This window comes from Nymphaea colorata, chromosome 10 (genome assembly GCF_008831285.2).
Source record: "Nymphaea colorata isolate Beijing-Zhang1983 chromosome 10, ASM883128v2, whole genome shotgun sequence".
Taxonomy (NCBI): Eukaryota; Viridiplantae; Streptophyta; class Magnoliopsida; order Nymphaeales; family Nymphaeaceae; genus Nymphaea; species Nymphaea colorata.
In genome coordinates, this window is record NC_045147.1 from 9,211,303 (window position 1) to 9,224,053 (window position 12,751).

The following is a 12,751-nucleotide window of genomic DNA, read 5'->3' on the forward strand; positions in this document are numbered from 1 at the left end:
GTGTTGTTGCAAGTGGGATTATCTTGAGAGTGCAAAGAAGTGGCAATCCTGCATGTGACATAATTCACTGAAAGTGCAATATTTTTGTCCTTATAACAACGATGCTGTTCCCAATCTGTACATCTGCAAATACTTTAGGCTCTCATTTCTATTGAATTAGTCAATGAACTAAATCACTAGTCCAATATTCACCAAGAAAGATGGTTATGAATCTGTTTTGTCCTTTTGTTCTAAAAAAAGCCATGATAGTTTTTTGCTTTATAGGGTCACCAATGAATGTGATCACAGGGATACGGTTTTGAGCTCAATATGGCTCAACTGAGGGACCTGCATATAAAGTTGTCTATAAACTTGGAGCCGAAACCAAAACAGAACGTTTTATGCTGATGAGGATTCGGTAATCTGAATTTAAGTGTTGAGTAGGTACCAGCCAGTTATACGAGGCTCTTGTTGGTGCACATTTGAGATGAGGGAAGACAGACTTGACATGGTTTTAGGATCAACATTTATTTTCATCTGGTTGCAAATAAACTTGAAGTGGTTGTGGTGTTTATAGGAGCCCAAGGTCGTGCTTAATTATGAGCTCATGTTCCTGATCTGAATCTGAATCTAGAGATGGGACTTACGTGATGCATATGGTCCCTATATGCTTATCTGAAGCACTCAATCTAATTGATCGGATGAAAAGCTTGATCAAGTGGGTCTGGAAGATGATCAATTTTTGTAGTTTTGGGATCAATTTGATGGCATCAAGGTTTACTTTGCGGATTCTTGAGAGAAAAATCCAGTGCTAATCCTCATGGAAGCAGTGGCAAAAATTTACGGACCCTCGTATTACTTTTCTAAACATTACCTGTTTCTAGAGCAAATTCATCATGGACGTGTGATGGCTACCTTGGTTGGAAGAATCGTGCAGTTGACTTTGTGAGATGCTTTAGCTACCTCCAGCGGTGGAGCCATATATGACTGAGGGAGACACGTGCTACCTAACTTGCCAAAATCCCTTTCTAATTATTCACATGTAAGTGCCATTCTTTAAAATTTATATACTTGTGATCTCTCTCACTTAAATTTCTGGCTCTGCCAGCGACAGTCTCCCTGCGATGCCTTTCAATGAGGTCCTACCTGTTGCTGGCATTATTGATCTTCTCCTCTTGGCAGCATATGGTTTCCGAAACAACTTCTTAATTGGCTTGGCATCTTCATAAATACATAGTTTAAAACTTGTTTTCTTAACTCAATCCTGCACTTAGGAGGTTGTCTATTGTCAGTTTTCCTTCTCCTATGTCACTTGGAGCATCATGCTACTGATCATGAAGCATCGTCTGCAGACTTTGAAGATTTCGTGGTTTCTTTGCTCAGACTGCTTATCATCTGGTTTTTTGCATGATTACTTCTTTTCATTCTTCATGTTCAGGCCCATATTGTGGTGCAATTGTTCCTTTAGCTAGGTCAATTTCCCTGGTTGAGCTATTTGGTGAGCTTGGCATTATGATGCCATTTTTTGTTTAACTAGGTCAGTTTCTCTTATTGGGACGTCTTTGAGGAGATAAAGGGTATTTCTTCATGCCATAATCAACCATGGTGCAGTTTTACTTCGTTTGTTTCTAGGTATGTACTTTGCTCGGAGTTCTCCCCATTGTCAAATATGTGCCTTCTCTGCGCCATGTAGCTTGTGTCCAGTGACCAAGGTGGAGCGTGTCCCCTTTTACCTGCCAAAATACTTGCCTATTAAAGACACCCAAAATTTTTCCTAATTTTCCATTCCCGTGGCTTTGGCCTAGCTGGTTCTGTAGAAGGCCGGCTTTAAAACTTCAAAAGTTGAATGAATTTTAACAGATAGGAAAGAAGTCCTGAATTTTGAGTTGATAAAAGAGATGAAATGTTAAAAAACCGGGTATCAGAACGAGGAATGAATGCCTATATTTGGAAAATAACTCATTCATACGCATAGTGACGTCCTGAATGACATCATTCAGGCAGATAGTGGACCAATATTTTACACATAGATATAATAGATGGCACAGAAATTCAATGCGTAGTTTTATGGTTGAATACGGGCTTGTAATGCAAAATACATGCATATAATGTACTGATATGGATCCCATACTATACGTCCAAGAGCCGACAAGTGGCTTCTTCCTTTTGGCCATTGTCATCCATCCTACAAAGGGTTCTCCTATGCGAAAACCAATTAGAAAGTAAAACAGATCCTTGAGAAGGATTTTGTTTTTTCTCACTTAGAACCATGTTGATAAGAGGTTTGATTCCAAAATATTAGAAGGTAAAGGGCTCTCGGGTTTTGTAGTGAAAATAGTAATGTGCTATCGGAGCACTTCCAAGCATTTTGCCTTGCGTGTATGATATTTGAATTCAGTTATAATGCATGCTTGAGTTACATCTTTTCTTTGACTAAGATTAATTATGCATATTCTGAAACTGGATTGGTTATATTCAAAACATAATTGTGCTCTAATTATACTTAATCATTACGTTGTGTTAAGTTATGTTTAATCTAAATGATCAGTTGTCCGCAATTAAATCTACCATCTAATCACCATATCATTTATTATTTTACAAATTTAAAATCAAGATTTAAATGAAATGCTTTGTCAGAAAATCCAAGTCCCTCCAAGTTATACTAGGATCCACATAGATAATAGATCCAAATCATCTTAGGTTTTCTAAACTGATCCTACGAAAGATCTAAAACAAGAAACTTTCGAATTATCAGCTTTCTCAAAAGGTCTGCATATCCAAAATGCCAATCTTCTCCAAATGAGTCCAATTACGGACCTTTTAGAATCACTGCAAGGTCCAAGAGGAAATAGTCTCAAATTGACCACTAGATCCAATTATAAAAGTTTCTCAAAATGAGTAAAATGTTCAAAGCATATTCGGCGTAGAGCCGTGTATTGTAGGTGATCCGAACCTGCCCGACAAACAAATGCCATTAGTGCTCACCATACCAACTTCGCGCCCTTTCATTCTTCTTCCAGAATGGGGAATGGGAAAGCCAAAAGACAGATTCGATTCAGACTTCGTGGAGCCGGTGCTGCTGCTGCCTGCGCATAGGGCCGTCCCCTACTCCCGTCCCGGGGCGCAAAGGGGGTTTTTGTCTAAATTATTGAAACAAAATCATTTCTCTAAGCTAATATTATTTGACGATGAAAGGCATTAGGATAAGGTCATAAAGGTTTGTACTCATATACAACGGAACGCCTTTGAAATGATCGATACATCTGTGCATAACCCATGACTTTACAGTCATGATGACGGATTTAGCCTATAGAGAAAAGGATTCCCCAAGTAGTCGTGGGCCATTCTGAGTTGGGTATAGAAGTAACGTGATTCTCATGCATGGAGATCATGGACCGTCCCACTTAAATATAAGAGTAACTTGACGTTTCAACACTCAAGACTTAGTATAGTCATCAACTATTATAAATGGGCATGAGAGAAACTTAATTATCCACATCGATATTATGGGCTATTCCTGTTTTTTTTTCAGACCCTTATGCCTCTACGATTTTAACTTGCTTTGGGACTTGAATGGACCTGTGGTACAGCCTTCAACTTGGGTGTCATGCCACCATATATGCAGCCTAGAAAAGTAATACATTGGAATGTGACAGTGACTGTGGGATTCAACATCAAATCTCTTGAGTGTGAGCCATCTTGCTGCCTGATTGTGCTATGCTCCTTGAGGCGATATCAAAAACTATTCCACTCATGCAAAATTAGATTGGTTTTGAAAGCCTACTCCAACCTCTCTACACAAAGTATTTCAGAAACATACACATCAAATATTGTTTGATTTGTAATTACTATGTAGCTCAATAGATGATTGATAGAAAACTCTATTAACCAATGTCACAAATCTCTGAGAAATATGTTTAGTACTTTATCTGTTACTCCCAGTAAGGCGCCAAAAAAGAAAAAAGAAAAAAACCCTCCTCTAACAAGTCAAGTCCCATAACTTTATTTCTACATTTCAAAAAGAGGAGCCAAGTATCGAACTTTAAATTGGTCACTATGACTAGTAATTTTCTTGAAGGAACGAAACTTTGGAAGCAAAAAAATCCATCCACAATATTTTTCGCAGTTGTGATGAGTCGCATTTGCCAAAATTGGCAAACTATCTTTCTAAGATTTAAAATTTAGATGTGTCATATGGTCCGATCATCTACAACACAATTGCCTATATTTTCGAAGCCTTAACTTACAAAAAACTTCTCGATCGAGAATTAAGTTGTAGGTAATGGTGTTTGTGGTTGACATTTTCAATAAGGATACTGACCTGCTTTACACAAAACTGTGATGAATACAGTTTCCTTCCTTTTATGAATGATTGTCCCTAGCTCTACAAACAACACTTTTGGGGACATAACCCCGACTTTTATAACTATACAAAAGAATATGACAAACCACCAAGGACAATCAATCAACAAGGGTCAGTTTGATGGCCTGGAAATATAATGCACGCCTATAAATAAAAATCAAAATTTTCAAATTCATCCCAGTTTATCAGACAAGGGATGAAAAATCTAGCCGGAAACATTTTTTTGGAATTTTAATCCCACCTCGAGAGGTCGAACAAAAATTATAGGACAAAAAATAAGACCTTGCTTCCCGCAATGGCTGCAAGGCTGCCGCCTCGCGATGGCTGCGCTTGATGCCCTGTTTGGATGGAGGGAAAGGGAAGGAAATAGAAGGATGGAAAGAAAAGAAAAGGAAAGGGAATAAGAAATGAATGAAATGGAAAGGAAAAAAAGAAAGGGGTGATTATAAAGATTGTTTGGATAGAAAGGAAAAGAAATGATAGAATTTTTAATAATTTATAATAATACCCCCAACATTCAAAAATTTATCCTTGAAATAAAAATATTTTTAATTGGATTTCCTAATTCAATAAAAGATGAACAACGCTTACACTCGACATTTCATTCTATAGTAATAAATATGATACAAATTTATATCAATCAAACAAAACAAATTTTCAGGTGCACTAATTGGATGCCATAAAAATGACAAAAACTTAATTTTGATAAAGGGGCTGTTGTGAAATACCATCCAAGTCTCAAGCAGTGTTGGGAAGGGGGAGAGAGAAGGGAGAGAGAGACAGGCCCGGCGCCTGTTGGAGTCTTGACTAGCAGCGAGGAGGAAGAGAAAGAGCCATGCAAGGTCAAAATGATGTCTTTTATGCAGACGATGAAAAGGGTATACACAGTAAAAAAATGACATGTTTTTCCTTTCCTTCCCAATCCCTTCAAATTTTAGAGGAATTGGATTTATATTAGAACTCTTTTCCTTTCCCTCTTTTTCTTTTCCCTCCCTTTGCAACCAAACAAACTTTTTGTTTTCCTTTCTTTTCCCTTCTTTTTAATTAATCAATCAAACAAATGATTGATTGTTGTTTCCTTCCCTTTTCCTCCCTTTCTCTCCAACCAAACAAGCCGTGAAGCTTCGTCACCCGTGATGGTGTATTCTACATAGAGAGAAAGAGAGAGAGACATTAGAGGGAACCAGCAACATTAGAGGGAGAGGGCGGCTCTTTGAGACTGGGTTTCAGAAGAAACCCTCTGTCTTGAGGGTTTACCCAGAGGGTTTCTCCAAAACATTCTGCAGGGAGAGAGACATCATGGCGAACAGGGAAGGAGAGGGCGGTTCCCCACAACCAGGTCATAAAGGGTTTGAGAAGACATTTGAAACTCACAAAAGGTACATTTAAAAGCTTTATTAAACAAATATTTTCATTTTTTTGTGTTTACAGGTTATTTTGATACATCCAATTCAAGGAGTTATGTTCCTGATTGCTAGAAAACTAAGGATACCATGTTAGAGAGCCTGATCATGACCTATAAATGATGAGACAAGTCCTAAAATATGGAAAAGCCAAGGATTACGTCTGACACCTAAGTTCCTAGATAGCCTCTATCAAGAAGCTGTAGGGCCCAACCACCAGCTCGCCAAACATGAAACTCCCCAGCCCGGCCTCCACCCAGTCACCCAGTCAGCTCGCCAAACATGAAACTCCTCAGCCTGGCCTCCACCCAGTGAAGTAAGGATGTCAATACCTCCAATTTTGATATTGACAGAATTGTTTCTAAAGAGTCGGATATGAAAAAATTAATATCCCATTAATTAATTGGATTAGATTCAAATTTAAGAAATGACATGTGATCAGTTTTAGATTAGGTTTCAGATAAACAAAAACATCTGGCTGTATTCTGGTTCAAATTTGGAATAGATTTAATTTTAAATCAATATATGTTCTTATATTATAAAAATCAGATTCGGATTGGGTTCAGATTCAGATATGACCTTGTTTTGTTGGCTCGAATCCAAGTATGTGAATATCAAAAAAAAAAAAAGCAGAAATAAGTAAGGGTATATCCTGTTCAAATCCAATCCATTGACATCCTTATCATGAGCCAAGGTAGAAACTTGTTCCTGGCCCCACCTCAATTTTTTTTTAAAATTTTACTTGTTTATATAAAAATTTTGAAAAATGATATTTCAGCTCTAGTCAAAATTTAGAAACTTTAATTTGACTCCCCTGATGAAAAATTTCTGGTCCGCCCTGCTTATCATTATGGCATGTAGTTCAGTTCTTCAACCCTTTTGTCCACATGACACGCTGGTCAATCTTAAGAGTAAGCATCGTTCTCTCAAGTTCAATTGCCAAGTGTAAGTGTTCCAAAAAAAGAGACTTCTCGTGCAATTGAAATTTGTACGCCAAATTATTCTAAGATACGAAAAGTGGAAAGACTTTCTCAGGGCAGTCTGCCCAAGCCCATGGTCAATATAAATAATACGGTCTAGAATCAGCTAGGGCCAAAGCAACCCACATACCAACGCCCATGTGAAGTCTAATACAAATACACATATCAGTGGGAAGCTTCAATTAAAAACCTAATTTTGACTAGATTACCAACATGTATAATCTTTGAACTAGCTCTTACAACCTGTGGAGACTATTTTATAAGCACCCATATACTACTTTGGAAGAGTGTATCTTTCCCTTCCACAAAGGATTGATAACATAAGCAGATACTCGTTCAATTAAAAAAAAAATGTAGCAAATTCTGTTTCAATGGTTTTTTTGTTCATGAACGCCTTGTACCAAATTAAGAAACCAACCCTTACAAACCTTTCCCTAGAAACTGAACACCTTGCTGAGGCCATTGTATCTCCAGAGGCCATAGCCATTGAATATGTCAAATTTTGCTTTTTCTTGATTAAAAGAACATAGCATTTTCTCCTTTTGAAGGGACCTTTTTTCCCTTCACCAATTATGCTCCTAAAATAGGATTTTCTGTGATGATGCATACAGAAGGCAAGTAGTACAACCCAATTCACTAATTAAGAAGTTAGTAGAGATGAGCAATCCAAAGCACAAAAATGACTTCAACAGGGGAATGGACTTAGACCATGCAAGTTTTTTCCAATTCACTTACAGAATTGTTTGTTGTGAAACAAGCAAGGAACAATTAAGGAAGAAAACGATCTTCTCAAAATATGAGGAGGGCGAAGGAGAATATATATTCCATGACGCATGACCGGAAAAGAAAATGGGAGCGAGATGGACGAAGGCCTGTGAATTGGAGAAAAGGAGAGATTCATTTCGGACTTAATTGTAAGATCCTTCATATTTCATTCGGGTACAATTATGCATGTAAATACATAGAACAGATAAGGATTTCGTTTCTTCTTTCAGCCACGTTGTTCTGATATGCCCTATCTGACATGTTGTATTAAAGCACAGTGTCTTTCCTTTGAGAACTTGTGTTAATGGTTCTTTATGATTTGTTGTTTTCCATGCAAGTGTAAAGGGTCAGTCTCACTTCGATGAGTATCTACACACACTTCACCTTCAATTATTCCATTGCAAGAACATTCAACCAAGGACAATATACATGTCACCTTTGGGTATTTCATAACTCAGGTGCAGAATTGTACTTTTTTTTAAAATTTTGTCTCGCTAATCTATAAACATGACAAACACTATCTTTGGTCGGTGTATCTCTTTAATACGTCTAACACAATTTTGATATTGGGTAGACCAAATACTGGTATAGTTATATACAATTATAAAAAAATCGACCATGCTGATTACAAATACGTATCAACTAAAGTCTAATACCGCTTGATGTGGCAATATCAAATTTATGCACTAAGCAGGTGCAAAGTGGATAATATGCATGTTTCCCAAAGCATATAAGCATCTACACATTCTCATATCGATATACTAAATCACATAAATATGCTTGAGTAAATAAGGCATACGTCCTATAAATTAGTGATTAGCATTAAAACTTAGTGAACCAGAGAAATATACTCCAAATAGGCCTGAAATATTGCTCCAAAATTAAACTGATCAGAAGTATAAACCGATTAGAAAATTCCTCAATCTGGTTAGAAAATGCAATGAATAAGTCCATCAACCAGTCAAAAAAATGTAAGACTCGGTTTAGAACATACCGGTTAGCATTTAGGACCTCGCGGACCAAAATTGTCCTTGTTCTAAATATTTAGAACACCTTGAAAACATAGAACATGTGTTCTGGAACAGGCAAGCTATGTTCCTCCTGTATCGGTTCTATAGATACAAGAACTGATATCCAACTTACTGGGACCCAGAGCCTCATGGATCTGAGCTGTTGGATCCAAGCATGGTGGAGACCCACAAATCTTTAACAAGGCTTCAATATAGACAAGAGGATGAAGCCGGTGTAGCTGCTCAGACTACCCACGATATTGGGCGCAGGGCGCACCGGATGCATTGGTGAGCAGGGAACGGAACCTCATCAAGTGGCATATAAAAAATGTCTCATTAACTAATTACCTTCGAAACTGGTAATTATGTTTATGCGCTTAAGTGTATGATTGATAGAGATTTGAAAAAAATATAACTATTCCATCTTATGAGTTGCAAAAAAGTGAAGGGTCAGGCTGGAAGAACGCTTAATTCCAACAGTTTAATATTAACAAGTGCAATACTTGAAAGTTTCTAATTCAGAGAAAATGCTAAAAAGAAAGAAATCTAGAAAACAACACTACCGCTTACGTGTAAATTAAAGAACACAATGGTATGGTCTTGGCTTTTTCTTAGCGAGTGAGTGGAAAGGAAGGTGCCTTAATGCAAGAATACCTGTAATTTTGCTGGCTTTGTCGTTGGTGCATACCCTTCTTGGAAGAAAAGGATCGAGTAAGGGATGCAGAGGGATCAGTCAAATGCATGGCGATTTCGACTCGATCGGATGGATTGCACATATTTTACAGGCAAAACACTGCGAAAGGAATCCGAACCATTTAAAGCAGCACTAGACATTCATATGAACCGCTCGTGGTTGCAGCTCCCCACGCATGCATGCATCTCTCTCTCTCTCTCTCTCTCTCTCTCATACACGCACACAAACATATAATACGCAGAATTATTATTTTTCCTCTCTAGCATTTTTGTGGCACTGTTTCCCTGATTTTCCTTTATTTTCCTAGTTCCATCAGCATTTTGATTTAAAATTCAAGATTGCTTTACTGCATTACAGAAAATCGTGGTAGTTTTTATGGGGCAGTTCTTTCGACTCGCGAGTAATTTTTATTTTCTTGACACAGTGACACTACAGTGAAAAGTAGAACTTTCTATTTTACATTGTTTAAGATTTGTATTTAATCAATGGTGTTTTTGGTTAGCATTGCTTTTCTAAATTTCAATCGGGCTCCTGGTTTTTATTACTTTTTGTGTGATTGTAGGCTATGTTAAAAATGTCTGTTACTTGGAAGTATGTTGTTGGTTTCTTCCTGTCCAAAAATTGTGGTCTTTTGCGACAATTTTTCTAGAAAGTTGCTTTGGGCTTTTCCATCTCAACGTTGGATATAGTGAGCCTGCATGAGGCAGGATACACGTGCATCATGCCAAAGAATTAATATTTTGAAGAGATTCATATGCATTGCCCATCTATCTCTGCACTCAAATTGCTGATTGTCTAGAGAGTGAGAGTCCTCCAAACAATCCTCAGGTTAACGAAATTTGGTGCATCGCAATGTTGCCTCAATGGGGGACTCATGATAAGTGCATCTGCCATCTGCAGTTCTTGAATGGTCTTGAACCACTAGGTTGGATGCATACCCAACCAAGTGAGCTGTCACACCAAATCAATTGACCATGGATCATAACATATGGAACACAGTGGTTTCAAAGTGCTTTATTGTTTTCCACCACCCATGGCAGAGAGAACAATAGCAGGACACGTATATGGATCCAACATAGCATCACATTAGTTAGGCCAGCTCCATTTCAACAAGTTGACGAGTCAAATTCAACTTAAGGTCAGCTCCACGACGGACAGCAATAGGCGGATGGCAAACACAGGTACTCTCTCTCTCTCTCTCTCTCTGTGTGTGTGTGTGTGTGTGTGTGAGATTGCTGAAGCCCTATCAGGCCTCTATTTCACCAAAAAAAACGGATTTTTTTGGATTAAAACTCTGCCATCTGGCAGAAATGAGAACTGGTCGAAGCCTGTCAGCGGAATGGTCTCTCTCCCTTTCTCTCTCTTTGTGTACTGGTTGAATAGAGACGACAAAATGAAAATTCATTCAAAACAAAATGTATAGTGTCACCAGTCAGTCGAGGTCCATGCAGAGAGCAAGCTTTTCCCTCTCTCTCTCTCTCTCTCTCTCTCTCTCTCGCATGCGTTAGGTGGCAGAGGCTGGAAGCTATACATTTGAAGCAGTGGAGGCTGGAAGGCATCTATAGCAGGGGGATGGAGGCTCCAAAAAGCGAGTTATAGTACGCCCTCATGTTGCAAGAAAATTTTCATGCACAGACCTGCAATGCTGCCACATGGTGACCAAAGGCTTTGAAATTCGATGTAAGAATGAATGTGTCAGTTAGTATATGGTCGCCATAACCAATATACCCGTCTAAATGGTAAAGAAGCACTTTATTTTTATTTGTCTCACCTTTGTCGTTATCATCTCATACCTCTGTCATACTCCTTTCATTGTCTCAAATGTTATAAGACATGTTTCTTCATCTTAGACATTGACCCATTTCTTTATCTCATACCCCTATCATTATCTCAAACGTTATAAGTCTCATTTTATTATTTCATACCCTTATCATCTCATATGCTAGAAGACTTGCTTTGTTATTTCATACATCTGTTGGCATCTTTGATGCTATAAGACCCGGTTCGTTGTTTCATACCATTGTTGTTATTTTAGACACTATATGACATATTATTTGGTCTTGCTCCTTTCATTATCTCAAATACCATACGATGTATTATTTGTTCTCTGCTCCTTTCGTTGTCTCAGACGTTATAGGACACATTATTTGATCTCATCTCTTTCATTCTCGTATGAATCTCACGTTTAGATAAAACAACGTAATCTGAACTGCTTAATGATATGTTAAGAACAAACTTTCAAAACATATGGATGTTGGGAAAAAGAATGTATTTAAGATATCTGAATCAGTTCGAATAAATGCTTTTTTTAAACTAAATCAGAAGTCATTTATTAGATCCGAATGTGATCCAATTTTTTAATCGGCTGTTACTTTTTTTTTTCTATGTCCAACTTTTTTAAAACTGTTTAGACGAATATCTGATCCAAATTCAAGCCACTGACATCCCTCATAAAAAAGGGGGAAAGGAAAGTGGGGGCTGGACAGTAGAGATGGAAAGAGAAAACCTTTGTGTGGGGCTTATAAGCATGCATGAAGAAGGGGCCATATCAATGGAATACGTATCATAGCTCATTGGTTTCGCGCAATTTCCCACCTCACGCTACATTATTGCAGCTGCCACTTTCCTCAAATCTATTCTAAAAACGGTTTGAGTGTAGCCACGGTTCTCTTTTTCTTGCTTTCCGTCTGTCTATTGCCATAATTAAAGAGAAAAAGGAAGAGCCACACCTTATTTATATCATCAAGTATCAACTCAAATCCTCAATGCCGGAGGCCATGTGCTTGGACCAAACTTTATCTTAAACAATAGTTGAAAAGTGGAAGAGAAAGTGATTCCAAGCAACCAAGTGTGGTCCTTCTTCGAGTTCGGACACAGAAGTAGTTGCAGAAACGAAAAGGCTTTGGTCAATTTGGTGGCTTTTACAATAGTTTCTAGGAACACCTAGATGAAAAAATATTGATCAATTTGGCAGCATCGGCAGTTGCTAGAATAATACCTAGTCGAGAAACTTTGATTCATTTGTTGGCATCCGTAGTTGCTAAGAATTAATGCATGTGATTTGAGGAATGTCAGGGTTACTTCTAAAGGAAGTGTTTGGTTTGGATGACAACCTCATCTAACCCAGTTTTTTGAAAGTTTGGTTTTATAAAAAAACAGGATTTTTTATCAGTTCAGGAACTTGGTTTTTTATCGATAATACGAGGAAGTTCATGTTTTGGATTCCCTTTTACAAAATTAGATTTTTGTGGCAACTTGTTTTCCTCAAACCCAGATTTAATGGCATCCAAACACTCCAAAAACCGGGTTTCTAGTTTTGGGGTATCATATAAATGCCATATATGTCTTTAGAGGGCGTTCGGATGGCACTCTCAAAAACCTTGGTCTTGTGAAAAGCAAGTACTGTGAAAACCTGGTTAAAAACCTAAATATTGTAAACTTAGTTTGGATGTTTGGATAACAGGTGAAAATTTTGGTTTACAGGCAAAAAAATAATCTTACCTGAAAAACTTGAGGGGAGGCAGATTTTTCATATCCATCATGAAAACTCGTTTTTA